The following is a 16,135-nucleotide window of genomic DNA, read 5'->3' as shown; positions in this document are numbered from 1 at the left end:
ACATATGTTTTAAATTATAATATATAAATATATAAATAGAGCCATTTATACCAGCAATAAGGCAGAAAGTATAACACTTTTAATGCATAAAATACTAATAAAGTCTAGAATACAACACTCAATTGCATATAAGTGTTACAAATTTATAATTTATAATATATAATATACCAAAGCAAACATGAAAATAAACGTCACAGAATATGTGACTGCTTGTCCACAAAAATAAATTGCTTTGATAAATGAAAGTACATCTTACACTATTATATATATTGTTGACAAAATACGATAAATAGTAACTTTATTTTTATAATAATATATAGCTTTTTATTATTTTTCTATTTAATATATTATAATAGTTTATTATTATATTTACTTTTAATAACATACTTTTAATTTTTTTTTCATTTTTAAAACCATATATTTTCTTTGCCATTTTCTATAATAATTTTTTTCTTTTTTTAAACATATATTAATTTATCGATTAATTAATTTGATATTTTTTAATAATTTACGTGTATATTTTTTTTCTAAGAACTTAAGAACGTAGTTGTGCTTGATTTTTTCCCTGACATATATATTGTTGACGAAGGACGATAAATAGTAATTTTATTTTTATAATAATATATAGTTTTTTGTTATTTTTTTCTATTTAATATATTATAATAGTTTATTATTATATTTATTTTTATTAACAAACTTTTAATTTTTTCCTTTTTTAAAACCATATATTTCCTTTGTCATTTTCTTTAATAACTCTTTTTTTTTCTTCTTTTTTTAGAACATATATTAATTTAAGGATTAGTTTGATGCTTCTTTAATAATTTAGGTTTATAACTTTTTTTCTAACAACTTAAGCACGTAGTTGTGCTTGATTTTTTTTCCTGACATTCTGTTATAAGTTTTTTTTTTTTAAACGAAGTTGTACTCAAAATAAAATATTTATTTGGTATCATGAAACAATTCGATGATAAACTAAACTGCTTTGATGGTTTGGCTTTATAAACAAAATACTTTGTTTCCAAATCACGCTTGTTTTACATTATTATTTGCTAGGTTTCGTCGTAACACACGACGTAAAAAAACTAGTTTACATTATTATACATAATAAAAGGGATAAATTACACTTTTCGTCCTTTATGTTTGTATCAGATTGCAATGCATACCCTTTAACTACAATAATTATAGTCACAAAATTTTATTTGTAAAACTCATTACACTCTATGTCCTTTGACCCTAACCTGGTTAAATTTTTTATTTAAATATGGCAAGTGGCTTGCACATGAGGGCATTTTAGTCATTTTACCCATTTATTTAGAAAAAAAACAAAAAGTATTTAAAAAATAAAATATAGAGTAAACTGCAATTTTAGCCCTTGAGGTTAGGGGTCATTGGCATGTCTACCCCTCCTAAGGAAATAATTGCAATTTTACCCCCTACTGTTTGCTGTTATGTCGCAACCTTACCCCCCGGCCTCAAATTTGTTGACTAATCTGTTGACTATGATTTGAAATGACTATAATGCCTTTCATATTACCCCCTGTGTTTTGTGCAATCTGTGATATTACCCCCTTCCACCACTGCCACCGCCATTCACCACCATAACCACCACTGACACCTACAGCCACCACCCACAACCACCACTGCTACCGCCATTCACCACCACAACCACCACTACCACCTCCAGCCACCACCCACAACCACCACTGCCACCGCCATTCACCACCACAACCACCACTGCCACCTCCAACCACCACCCTAATCCGCCTTGTAAAAGCTATTGCAAGTACACCCAAGAGACCATCTTTACCTTAACACCATACATACCATCCTGCAAAAGGCTTACAAAAAAGCTGAATTACTCAACTATATCACAAGCATTGAAATTCCAAGCTGCAACAGCTAAATCAAGCTGTTTAGAAGACCTGTATTTAAGCCCCATAAGCCTAAGCCAAACATCTTGAATCTGCTGATAAAGCACCTGAACGCACCTCTTTTTCTTGCTAAAATTTCCGATGTTTCTCTCTTGACAAACAAAGACGTTTGAATCACACACCATATAGATTTTTGTAATAGAAGCCCTTTCAGCATAATTAATTACAGAAAATACACTTGAACTCACCTTCCTTATTCCACCTTATCGCCCTACATGAGTGGATAAGCCATACTTGAAAGCTAACCATTCAATGAACGCATGTCAGGGTATACTTTGACTAACCGGGCCTTTACTGTAAATATCAAATATACAACTAATTTTTCAAGGCTTTCAACATTGGAGACAAGAATAAGCTGGTAGTATTGAAATTAATCTAGTTATTGTTAAAGCATAGTGAACCAATAGGAAAGGTGGTACTTACTTTGACAATAAATAGCTTTTACAAGGCGGATTAGGGTGGTGGCTGGATGTGGCAGTGGTGGGTGTGGTGGTGAATGGCGGCGACAGTGGTGGTTGTGGGTGGTGGCTGGAGGTGGCAGTGGTGATTGTGGTGGTGAATGGCGGTGGCAGTGGTGGTTGTGGGTGGTGGCTGGAGGTGGCAGTGGTGGTTGTGGTGGTGAATGGCGGTGGCAGTGGTGGTTGTGGGTGGTGACTGGAGGTGGCAGTGGTGGTTGTGGTGGTGAATGGCGGTGGCAGTGGTGGCAGGGGGTAATATCACAGAGTGCACAAAATACAGGGGGTAATATGAAAGGGCATTATAGTCATTTCAAGTCATAGTCAACAAATTAGTCAACAAATTTGAGGCCGGAGGGTAAGGTTGCGACATAACAGCAAACAGTAGGGGGTAAAATTGCAATTATTTCCTTAGGGGGGTAGACATGCCAATGACCCTTAACCTCAGGGGGGTAAAATTGCAGTTTACTCTAAAATATATAACACTCTCTAAAAACACATCTACCCACCACCCACTGACATACTCTCTCTAGATTCAGTCCAATCTTCAGTCGGCGCCAACGTTATCTCTGGCCGACAACTACATCTTCTTCGGCCAACAACTACAACCACCACCATCATTGCTCTCTCTAGATTATCTCAAGAGACACTAGAATACGGTTAAAGAAATATATACTGGGGTTTCAATCTCCAAATGCTTTCATATGTGTTCCACGACAACATGAGATTCAGACGGATCCAGATTCAAAACGCTGGTGCACCGGGGAAGACTTGGATTCGGTCAAAACACATACAGATTCAGATCCCGATTTAAACAGAGTCAAATTCAGATCCCGATTTAAACAAATCCAGATTCACATTCGTTCTTTTCTTCTTATCTACAGCGAAGACACAAACTTCCTTGCTTCCATTGGTTTTTTAAGGGAAATGGAAATTCTAGGTTTGTAAATTGGGGAAATTTGATGGATTGTGTGTAAATGAAGAAAGGGTGTAATTTGGGGGCCACTCAATAATAATAACAACAATACCCAAACCCAGGCCCCCGGAAGAGCCATGATTCCGGCACCGATGATGGTGGTTGACAAGTTCATAACCGCACCGAACATCGAAGCACCGTTAAACTCATTGTGACCACCTGCTTTTTTCTTTGGGATTAATGTTGATTTCTAGTTGACAGTGACGGTGACACTGTCTTTCTTCTTATTGTGCTTGCGCGATGAGTGTTTGTGTTTTTTGGTGTGATGTGTGTTGGAAAAATAGGTGAAAATAGCATTTTTCACAAATATAGGAAAATGATTTTTTCCTATTTTGGACAGAAATAAATATAACAAAATGAGCGGCTTTTATATATTTATTTGTGGGTTTGTGTTCTATGTTGGAAGAGTTTCGCAACGAACTAAACCACGTCCAAAATGGAGCTAAGATGAATGATATCGATGCTCAAAGTTGGGTTTTTGAAACATTAATGCTGAAACAAAAGGGAAAGTAGCACCTTGTCCCACATCAGAGGAGAGATGAAACTTAAATGGGTATTTAAGGTGGAACTCTCCATCCTTATTGTTTCATGGAAGCACACACTAGTGTCCTCGGGAAGGGTGTGGAGCACCCTAACTCGCACTCGCACACGCGCGCACGCGTGGCGTGGGCGATGAGGCGCTTTGATGGCGCACTTCGCACGCTCGCATCGCCGCGAGCCGCTTGAGAGCCGCATTTGTATTTTTGACCACGTGCGGGTGGTGGATCACAAAGGCTGCAAGAACCAAGTGGCGTGCGAGTTCGAAGCGCGTGACGTGGCAGTCCGCGCGCGGCTACGCATGGTGCAGGGGTCCTGTTGTGCGTGCGCGGCGCACCAGAGTGAGCCAATACGGCGCGACTGTGTGGCGTGCTCGTAGCGGCTCACAGGTGACGTAGCGCACGCACGCATGGCAGTGAGCCAAGATGTCACGGCCCCCGTGCCCGGTTTAACCCGGTCCATGAGCCGCGGGACAGAAAACCCGTGGTATTCATATTTACAGTGGAAGTCTTGACAGGATAGTTTAAACTTGAAATTTGCCCGAGTATTATTTATTTCATAATTCGGGATAAACCCCATAATTTACAGTGGAGGAATTTCATAATTCCTTTATTTTACAAAACATGTTTATTTATTTATTCGAGCCACTACTTTAAGCTTGGGAGTGCTCCATAGCACTTATTCCTGATTCAGAGAAGATCACCTGAAACATGTTGTAAAAATATTTTGTCAGCGGGGAAATACTGAGTGAATCATTCATTTTGATAAAATGACACATTGTTATAATCCACAGTATTAAGAGTGATTACAATGTTTATATGTCAACCAATTACCCACAGTATTTGTCACTCGACTCGTTTCTGTGACTATGGTCATATCACTGTTGGGTCCGTTCACCCAAAAGTGACGTATATCATGATTTAGGCACGCTCGCCTAAAATGATAAAAACAGTAGTAATGTGCACAATACCCCACATACCGGCTGTAATTGAAGACTACAAAGACTTAATCCCTGTAATTATAACTTTGGAAAATAATTTGGAGTAGTGTAAAACAGTTGATAAAAAGAGAATGACTCACATTGCAAGTTTATACGGGCAGGGTTTTGCCTACTGATAAGCCGAATAACCTAGTTTAAACAATAATGCACACAAACCAGGTTAGTAACTAATACAGCATTTACGATAACTCACGAGATACAACCCTCACAACGAATGACAAAGTGCAATACTTAAATATCCAGCGGATTCGCAACGAATGACAGAGTATAGCCCGAATTTGGGTGACACCCAAACATCCTGTCAGAATCACGACAAATAACAAAGTATAACCCTAATGCGGGCAACACTTAAACATCCATTGGATAGTTTCAATCAATCGGATATTTAATCGTAACAACGATCGAGTTATTACCCGGTGTTGTGGCAGGACCTCCTTATATGAAAATTATAATTTTGACAGTAGAACTTTGTTTTTTGATCGAAATTATGAGCACGGAATGAAAGTCCCATGCACAGGCTATTTATAGCCTGAATTTGGTGTTCTCGCGGCCCGCGTAAAACATAAGTGAAACCTTACGCGGCCCGCGAGGCCGCCTAGTCTAGGCATAGGGTTGATTGGTCATGGGCTAGGCTTGACAGGTGGGCTGTACTTGGCCCAAATAGGTATCCGGATAGATTTCAAGTTGACGCGGCCCGCGTAAACATCCTTTAAGTTTTACGCGACCCGTCTGAAGTTCTTAAATACTTATCCGGTTGATTGATAAGTTGTAGTGGCCCGCGTAGGGTTAGGCTATCCCTTACGCGGCCCGCCTAAAACCCAAATTTCTTGTTTTTCTTGGTTTTTCACACTGGTTAGGGTTTTAGGGTCCGGGTTTTCACGTATGAATAGATTAGGACATTTTTGAAGGTCCTTACATCCTCCCCACCTTAATTAAAATCTCGTCCTCGAGATTTATTGAAATAAGTGTGGATATTTGCGTTTCATCTCTGATTCTAGTTCCCAAGTATATTCAGGTCCTCTTTTTGAATCCCACTTGACCTTGACCAGCACCAGTCGTTTGTGTTTGAGGAACTTGATTTTTCTGTCCTCTATTTGTATTGGTTTCTCCACGAATTTTAGTTTTTCATTTACCTCTACATCTTGAAGAGGTACGACCAGAGATTCGTCAGATAGACATTTATTGAGGTTGGATACATGAAACACATCATGTACTCCAGCTAACTCTTCTGGTAGTTGTAAACGGTAAGCAACTGGTCCTATTCGTTGGATTACTTGAAATGGTCCTATGTATCTTGGGCTCAGCTATCCTTTCTTCCCAAATCGTACTACTCCTTTCCAAGGAGAAACTTTCAAGAGTACCTTGTCTCCGACTTGAAACTCTAGCGGCTTGCGACGATTGTCTGCATAACTCTTCTGGCGATCTCGAGCTGTCTTTAATCTTTCTTTAATTTGCGTTATCTTGTCGGTGGTCTCTTGCACAATCTCAGGTCCTGATAATTGACTTTCTCCTATTTCTGCCCAACAAACTGGAGTTCTACACTTGCGTCCTACAGTGCTTTGAATGGGGCAGCTTTGCATGATAACTATTGTTATAGGAGAATTCAATTAAGGGTAAATGATTATCCCAGTTTCCACCAAAATCTATTACACATGCCCTAAGCATGTCTTCCAAGGTTTGAATGGTTCTTTCACTTTGTCCGTCTGTTTGAGGATGGTAAGTTGTACTTAAATTTAATCGTGTACCCATGGCTTCTTGAAAACTTGTCCAAAAGTGTGAGGTGAAACGACTATCCCTATCCGATACAATAGAGAGTGGAACTCCATGTAAGGATACTACTTCATCTACGTACAACGTGGCTAACTTTTCCATGCTAAAAGTTTCTTTCATGGGTAGAAAATGAGCTGACTTGGTTAATCGATCCACAATTACCCAAATCGCATCATTACCTTTTCTGGTTTTGGGTAACTTAGTAACAAAATCCATAGTTATTAGTTCCCATTTCCAAATAGGCATTTCTAACTGTTGGAGTAACACTGAAGGTTTCTGGTGTTCTGCCTTAACTTGTGAACAAGTAAGACACTTAGATACATAACTAGCTATGTCCTTTTTCATACCTATCCACCAGAAGTTATTTCTTAAATCTTGATACATCTTATTATTTCCAGGATGCATAATATACCTGGATTTATGGGCTTCTTCTAAAATCTTATTTCTTAAATTTCCCTGCTTAGGTACCCAAATCCTTTTCTTATAGAATCTCCAAATTCCATCAGCTCCTTGTTCCAATTCTTTGATTCATCCTTTCATTCCTTCAGCATCATCTTTGATTGCTGTGGTTTGAACATTCTTTAATTGTTCCATTAAATCTAATTGTAGATTTAATCTAAGAGCATGAACTCGCTTTTGTTTCTCATAATACTTACGACTTAAGGCATCTGCAACTACATTTGCCTTTCCCTCGTGATATTGGATATCACAGTCGTAATCACTTAGAATTTCCGTCCATCTTCTTTGTCTCATGTTCAGTTCTTTTTGCCCAAATATGTACCTTAAACTTTTATGATCTGTATAGACAGTAAACTTACTTCCATACAGATAATGTCACATTTAATTTATATTGTCACATCGGTTGAGATGTTGAGGGTAAATGGTTTTCGAACAAGGGGCTGCGGGTTTTCGGGTTGTAATCTCCGAGCTTCCGGCAAGAGTTTCTGCGGTTCGAACGTGCTGTGGTGGTGTGAGGTGTGTCGAACAATGAAGAATGGTTTCGGTATTTATAGCCGTTCGAATTCACGTAAATATGGAATGATTTTTGATTGATTGTGATTGATTGGTGAAAGGAAGGAAACGCGAATGTAGTTTAGAAATGATTTGCGGAAGTTGCTGAGAATCAGCGAATCCAAAGAAGGAAACGAGTTGTTTCTGTTCTTGATCGAGTTTGAAAAGGAAACCAATCACTGTTTCATCTTTCTTGGGCGGCAAACTTTAAAAAGGGAAGGTTCGAAGTTGCGTATAAGAATTAAACGGTTCGGATAATGATCAGCGATGATGGTAGCCCATCTGGTTAGTGCGCGTGTTCGTTAAGTAAGTGATCCGAGTTCGAATCCGGGCGGATGCCCTTTTGTTGTTTTTCATTTTTTAAGTTTTCATAATTGTAGTTTGGCCCCTCAAGTTGATATAACTGAACTAACTGGGCATTTAACTCAACTAACTAATTATCCTAACTAGGATAACTAATTTACATTTAAACTAGAAAAAATATTAATTTAAATCTAACTAGTTTATATTAAAAGTTTTAAAATGTTACAACTTAGCCCCTTAACTTATGTTAACGGGACTAACTAGGTTTAACTAACTAGGTTACTTACATAACCCCAATCTAACGAGACTTATTATTTTTATTTATAAAAAGAAAATATTAACTAATTTAATTAGTTATATAAAAAGAAATAAATAACCATTTTTTTATAAATGGAATAAATTAACTATATCTTTCAACGATTATTTATTTCGTGAAAAATTAAAGTTTAGGATCCGTCTTTGTAAAACGGGTCGGATTTTGAAACGGGTCGATTTTGACGGGGGTTACAAAAGCCTCCTCCTGTCTGGGTCCCCATACAAATTTTGCGGCTTTACAGGTTAGCTTGGTTAATGGAACTGCTATCTTAGAAAAATCTTGAATAAAGCGTCTATAGTATCCAGCTAGTCCTAGAAAACTTCTAACTTCCGTAGCCGATTGCGGGGCCTTCCATTTGGTAATAACTTCTATCTTGGAGGGATCTACGTGAATACCTTCGTGATTCACCATGTGTCCTAAGAATTGCACTTCTTGGAGCCAGAATTCACACTTTGAGAATTTGGCATAAAGCTTCTTCTTTCTTAACAAAGTTAAGAGTGCATGCAGGTGATCACAATGTTCCTCCTAACTTTTGGAGTAAATAAGTATATCGTCGATGAAAACGATTACAAATTTATCCAAGTACGGTTTACAGATTCTATTCATCATGTCCATAAACGCTGCTGGAGCATTTGTTAATCCGAAGGGCATGACTGTAAACTCGTAATGTCCATACATAGTTCTGAAAGCAGTTTTAGGTATGTCTTCTTCTTGTACCTTCAATTGATGATATCCGGAGCGCAAATCTATCTTAGAAAAATATCTAGCTCCTTGCAATTGATCAAATAGATCATCAATCCTAGCTAATGGGTATCTATTCTTAATTATAACCTTGTTTAATTCTCTATAGTCGATACACATTCTCATCGATCCGTCTTTCTTCTTTACAAACAATACTGGAGCTCCCCATGGAGAGGAACTTGGTCGTATAAACCCTTTATTTAGTAATTCATCTAACTGTTTCTTTAATTCTAACATTTCAGTAGGTGCTAACCGATAGGGTGCCTTGGCTATCGGTACCGTTCCTGGAATTAGATGAATTCTAAATTCTACCTCCCTATCGGGTGGTAATCCTGGTAGGTCTTCTAGAAAGACATCTGGGTATTCTAATACTATCGGAATGTCCTCCAGTTTCTTATTTCTGGTATTAGCAACTACCGAAACCATATATGCTATTCCTTGTTTTCTTGAATAACTGGCCAACTTCATTACTGAAATAAATTTCAGTGGCTTTTGTGGCTTATCTCCGGTAATTATTACTAATTCTCATGTAGGTGTATGAATTTATATGGAATTTCTATCACAGAGAATTCGAGCATGGTTGGTTACTAACCAATCCATTCCACCACATCGAATCCGGCTAAATTCATTGATAATAGGTTTGCAGAAAATTTACGGCCTAAAAGTTCTATCTTTCCTTTTCGCAAAACCTTATTTATTTTAACAGAATTCCCATCTGTCGTTTCGACTGTGAAAGTCTGCCTAAGGTAGGTTAAAGGTAAATTAAGGGCTTGGCAGAACGAAGTATTTATAAAACTTTGGTTTGCACCAGAGTCAAATAATACTTTTACATAAACGTCGTGAACTAAAAACGTACCAGCTATGACGTCAGGAATTAGTTCGGCTTCCTGAGTAGTCAATTGAAAGGCTCTTGCGTTTTTCTTAGTAGTTCCTTCTGCAGGTTTAGCCTTGTTGTCTGCTGGTTTAACCACTTTAGGGCATTCTGTCTTGAAATGTCCGGTTTCTCCGCAGTTGAAACAGACTGTTGTCTTCTTTCTGCAATTTTCTTCACGATGTCCTGCAACTTTGCAAAAGTTGCAGGTTTCCTTACACCTTCCAAAATGCTTCTTCTTACAGTTTTTGCAAAATGGCGGAACAGAAAATTGCCTTGTTCCCATTCTCTTGAAATTACTATTATTACCCACACGAAATCCCTGTGTAATTTTCTGAGCCAATTCCTTCTTTTTATTTTCTTCTCGAGTGCGTACCAGGCCGTCAGTTAAGGTGTTGGCTAACTCTATCGCATCGTCAATCGTGCGAGGCCTAGCAGCTTTAACAATGTCACGAATCTCGCTAATCAAACCCCAAATATAGCGAGAGATAAGTACCGGTTCTGGCGAAGCCAGAGTAGGTACAATCCTGGCATACTCAAGGAATTTTGATGTATACCCTTGACAGTCCACATCCACCATTCGATGGCTTAGGAATTTGTTTGCCATTTGTTCTTTTTCATATTCGGGACAAAATTTTCTTTCTATCAATTGCTTAAATTCTTCCCAACTCATGGCATAGGCCACGTCACTTCCCTTAGCTTGTAATACCGTGTTCCACCATTCTAACGCTTCTTCCTTGAAAAGGTGCGAAGCGTACATGAATTTATCTTCCTCAACACATTTACTTATTTTGATTACTGCCTCGGTTTTCTCTAACCAACGCAGTGCCGCAGTCGCCCCTTCATTGCCTGCAAATTCAGCTGGTTTACAGGCTAGAAATTCCTTAAAGGTGCAACCAGGTGTTGCAGCTTTCATCCTTTTATGTATCGGGGCTTGAATTCCATTGTTGTTACCGCCTCCATTAATACTATTACTAGCAGTATCGTCGGTGCGTACGTTTACTAGGGTGAGCTTGCGAAGGCTCAACAGGACTTTTTACCGCAGCGACGATAGCTGGAATAGCATTAACTATTCCCTGAGCAACGATGTTTTCTATATCTTGTCGGTTTAGGAAGTGATCCTCGTTATTGTGTTCTGATTGGTTAACTTCATTAACTGGTTCATTAACAGCGTTCCATCTGGATGTGTATAAACTATTATTTAGTACAAATACTTTGGTATTTTGTACAATCAAACTTTATTACTTAAAATAGCAAATACACAACCTTATAGATCTATTACAACTGAAATTCAAAAACATACTACTATTTTAACTATGACAATTACACCCTGCATTTATTTATTCCCTCTTACTTATTTATTTACCATGGTTGGTCTCGGTTTGGCTACTTATCTTAATTAAGGATCAAGATTCACAGCAGTGGTGGCTAACATGTAAAGGTCTGACCATTTTTCATCTAATCCGTTTTCCTATGGAGGGTTTTTACCTATCTCCTTATTAACTACCACTTCTTTTGAATTGGACGTTCCTACATTCTCTTGGATTTTTCTAATAATCCAATCTCTCTTCTTGGGAGTAAGTGGGTTTTCATAGTGTGCCTTACGAATAAATATTCCTTCATTAGTATTCACTGAATATCTTGAGGAATTTGGTTGGGACGAGGTTCTCTTAGTCTTTTGGGCATTATCTAGTTGATGGTAAATATCCGAAAGCTTTTGCTTACCCACTCTGTACATTAACAAGTAGTCAAATAACACGAAAAGACAAATAAAGAAACAAATAATCACACAAACATGTACAGCCAAAACTATCGACTTTGCGACTATTAGATTTTTATATATTTTTAATAACATGCGCCCGTACACACTGATTATCTTACAACGTTTTTGTAACACCCCGTGTTTTCGGATGTCAAAGTCAAACTCAAAGTTTGACTTCTTTGACTGTATTGAGTCTATTTTATATTCTTGTGTTATGTGGAGTAAGTGTTGTCTATCAAAAGAATCGAAGTGATCGAATGTTTAATCAATACGACCAATTTACGACTGTGAATGGTAGGAAGTAACAATGCGATAAAGTTAACTAATCAGTAATCAAACCGAGCTAACCATCATCGAACTCGAATCTCGAATTTTGCGAATTTGGTACGGTATTTACGTGTGTGTGCCATATGTGTTACCTGTGCGTGTTTACTTTATGTTTTGTGTGGTGTTCAATCGAAACTCGAATCGAAACTCGAATCTCAAATCAAATGCAAACAAGATTGAATAACGACGAATGGTAACGTAAGGATAGGGTGAAATATAGATGATTGTATGATAGATATAGTAGTTGGGACTGAAAGTAATTTGATTAGGAACTCTATCGTAATCGCATCGTCCTCAATCGAGATCGAAATATCGAAAATCGTCGCGCCGAACACTCGAAACAGGCTGTGGATCGATCAGGCTCCTAGCCGATCGAACAGCCCAGCCGATCGGACGGACTGTCCGATCGAGCAGACTGTCCGATCGGGAAGCCTGGCCGATCGGCCAGCCCTTTCCTCTTTTGGAGCCTATAAATAGGGCTGTCATTGTCTTCCTTTCCACTTTTGGAAACTCTCTGACCGGCCAGCTCGTGCTCCCCTTCTTTTCTCAGATTTCTTCCAATTTCGGTAAGTTTTTATCCTAAATCTTGTACTTTCTTGATCAATGCATGCTCCTACACCTTTCTATCTTTCAGATCTTGATTTCTAACCGTGAAATCATCAAGATCTGGGCATTCAAGGATGATGTCATCATGGTGTTCTTCAAGAACATCATGTTTTGGCCTCAATCCACCATGAATAGCTCAGATCTAACCGATTTCCACATAAACAAGTTAAGATCTATCGAAGATCTAAACATTTACATGATGTGAAGGAGTGAAAGAAGGAATTCCAACTTTCTTTCAACTCTTTTACACTCAATGTCTTCAAACCGGTAGGAACGGAGCTTGAGCCAACTTACTAGTCATTCTAATGATTGCGTGGTTCAAGATTCGGGTTCTATCTACGAGGTTCACCGATTTCGGGTTAAACATTAAACCACCGTTCCGAACCGTTCACCGACCGGACTTAGGTGATTCCTATCCGAGCAGGAGGAACGGGTAAGAACGAAGGTTCCCTAGTTCAACTCGTTGTCAAAATATCTCGAAATAACGTCAAATAATCAGAACAGCCAAGTGTTAGAGAATAGGCCGACCAGGTCAGGATGCTGGCCGAACGGTTAGGTTGTTCGAACGTAACAGCCCAACCGATCGGACATACCAGCCAATCGACCGGGCCAGCCGATCGGCTAGCATGTGGCCCCACACTTTGCCATTTTCATGAAGTATAGTATTGAACGAGGTAATGTTCGATCGAACGAGCTGTTTGTCAACATTACTCATCGGATCATGAAATACTATGCTTCAACATTTAGTCAATTTCCTATTCGTTGGACGTACAGGAATGCCACCCGATCGAACATGTTGTCCAATCGAATATGTTGTTTGATTGAGTGACATCCTGCTGAGGACTACTACTGAAGTTCCTAACCGATCGGATACGCCGGCCGATCGAACGGAACGTTCGATCGATCGACCTGAAAGGTAAGAACACTTCAGTGTTCTCAAATACTACAACGAAAACTTCAAAAGTTCAAACCATCATACACAAACACATCCTACTCAGAGGAAGAAACAATCCACTCGAACAGTCCAGCCGATCGAGCCTACCGGCCGATCGAACGAGACTGTTCAAACGGACTTTCAAACTGGACGAACAACCCGTTCGATCGAACCTGCTGTCCGATCGATCAGGCCGTTCGATCCATTTCACCTGTTTCCATTTTTACGTATATTCATCGTTATGTTATCGAACTATTCAGGCTAACCCTACTCCCAAGCTCTCCCTTCAATCCATTAATCCAATCGCTGTGAGTATACTCGAACCCTTTTTGCTTTAGCACTTTTGGGTGTTACATACGTTGCTTATCAAAATTACAATCGAACACGCTACTCAAAACTTTAACCGCTAATCGTTCTGCATGTATTACGTGACTAAATGAATGCTTGTTGTTATGTTTACACGTGGAATGCTGTCTACCTGCCTTAACGACGTAGTACTATAGTTTGGACTCAGCACCCGTTCACACGGGGGTTGTTAAGGACAATTACTTGCATGGATTACGGTGGTAATCATGTATTGCGAACTGTCTCGGACAGTCAACCCGCAGTCATTGGTATCGATAGATCCATGTCGATAATTAACATGCTTCGTTTTCCTCTGTGTACGTGCTGGTTATGCGTAAACTATTTCAAACTCTATATGCTATTATCAAACTTGTATGCTCACCTTTACATTATATGTATTGACTTTATTTTAACGTATGTGACAGGTGTCTAAGATGTTTGCTTGCTAGGGAAGCGAAGCTAGAATAAAGCTTTAGAGGCCCCTAACAAATAGTTGTCTCTCAGGAACAAGCAACTAGGGCATAGTTGTCTGTAGATCTTGTCAGGCTGGGTCTTAAGAGCATTTGAACAATATTTATATTTATGTATCTAATTAAATCTGAGTTGTCGAAACAGAATTACTTGACTAGATGTTATCTGTAATAATATATTTATTTATTCGGGATACGGTATGGGACGTATCTTTAACTGAATTATGTAAATAGTTGTTGTGGAAACTTCTGGACAATCTGTTTCGCTCAGTGCCATGCCCCGATGATTCCGCCATCGGTTGGGGTGTGACAGTTTTATTTTTAGACTGTTTTACAAGATTTATATTTTTCTATGATTATTATTATACACTACAACCACACCACCCCATGCAATCCCTGTTAACTGGCTTTTCAGAAACGACGTTCCCTCTCGTCGTACTTCCAGGAGATCTGTTCTCCTACCTCCCGAATCCTATTTCCGGCATCCACCAGCTCTTCGCCATAGTGGCGGAGTTCAACTAAATTTTCATTACTCATTGGTGGGTTTGGTATAGGTTCCGGGTCGAATTGAGGGAGAAAAGTGTTAGGGCTATTCATAATGTTCTGAAATTGCCAGTCGACAGTCCACCACTCCTCTAATGCTCCTGGTAAAGGTCTAGGGTGCATAATAGGGTCTGGAATGGCAGGTTCTAGGTTAACAGGTAGTAGGGCTTCTGCTGGGTAGTTAAAGAGAGTTTCATCGGCAGGTCCGATGATGTCACCTAGTGATAGTTTATGGTCCAGCTCTTCTTCCCAAGATAGTGGTTCCTGGTTTTGCCTGGAACTCTCCCCAGTTTCTATTCCCTTTCCTTTATCCTTTGGATCTTCCTTTTTCATGGTTTTCTGTGTTGCTGGCTTCTTCCTGCGTACACGCCTCCAACCTGCCCACCTATGTCTCTTTTTCACTACTTTAGGTTTTTCCTGAGGTTGGGCTCTAAATACCATAGGCTCCTCCACATCTTCCTGGTATCCAGTAGTAATACTGGTGATATCCATATCTGTACTATGGATAGAAATATTCTGTAGGGCTTCTGATAGTTCGTTCATGCTGTTAGCACACACGAAGACGCACACAATCCTAAGTTAAAATTTTATAAACTAAAGTTTCACAAAATCACAGAATGGCAATTAGATAAATTAAGTATTTCTAAATACTTAATTGGCTTAAATCAGTGGCTCTGATACCACCTTTTTCTGTCACGGTCCCTGTGCCCGGTTTGACCCGGTCCAGGAGCCGTGGGACAGAAAACCCGTGGTATTCATATTTACAGCGGAAGTCTTGACAGGATCGTTTAAACTTGAAATTTGCCCGAGTATTATTTATTTCATAATTCGGGATAAACCCCGTAATTTACAGTGAAGGAATTTCATAATTCCTTTATTTTACAAAACATGTTTATTTATTTATTCGAGCCACTACTTTAAGCTTGGGAGTGCTCCATAGCACTTATTCCTGATTCAGAGAAGATCACCTGAAACATGTTGTAAAAATATTTTGTCAGCGGGGAAATACTGAGTGAATCCTTCATTTTGATAAAATGACACATTGTTATAATCCACAGTATTAAGAGCGATTACAATGTTTATATGTCAACCAATTACCCACAGTATTTGTCACTCGACTCGTTTCTGTGACTATGGTCATATCACTGTTGGGTCCGTTCACCCAAAAGTGACGTATATCATGATTTAGGCACGCTCGCCTAAAATGATAAAAACAGTAGTAATGTGCACAATACCC

Source organism: Helianthus annuus, chromosome 1 (genome assembly GCF_002127325.2).
Source record: "Helianthus annuus cultivar XRQ/B chromosome 1, HanXRQr2.0-SUNRISE, whole genome shotgun sequence".
Lineage (NCBI taxonomy): Eukaryota > Viridiplantae > Streptophyta > Magnoliopsida > Asterales > Asteraceae > Helianthus > Helianthus annuus.
Note: the sequence above shows the minus strand (reverse complement) of the source record.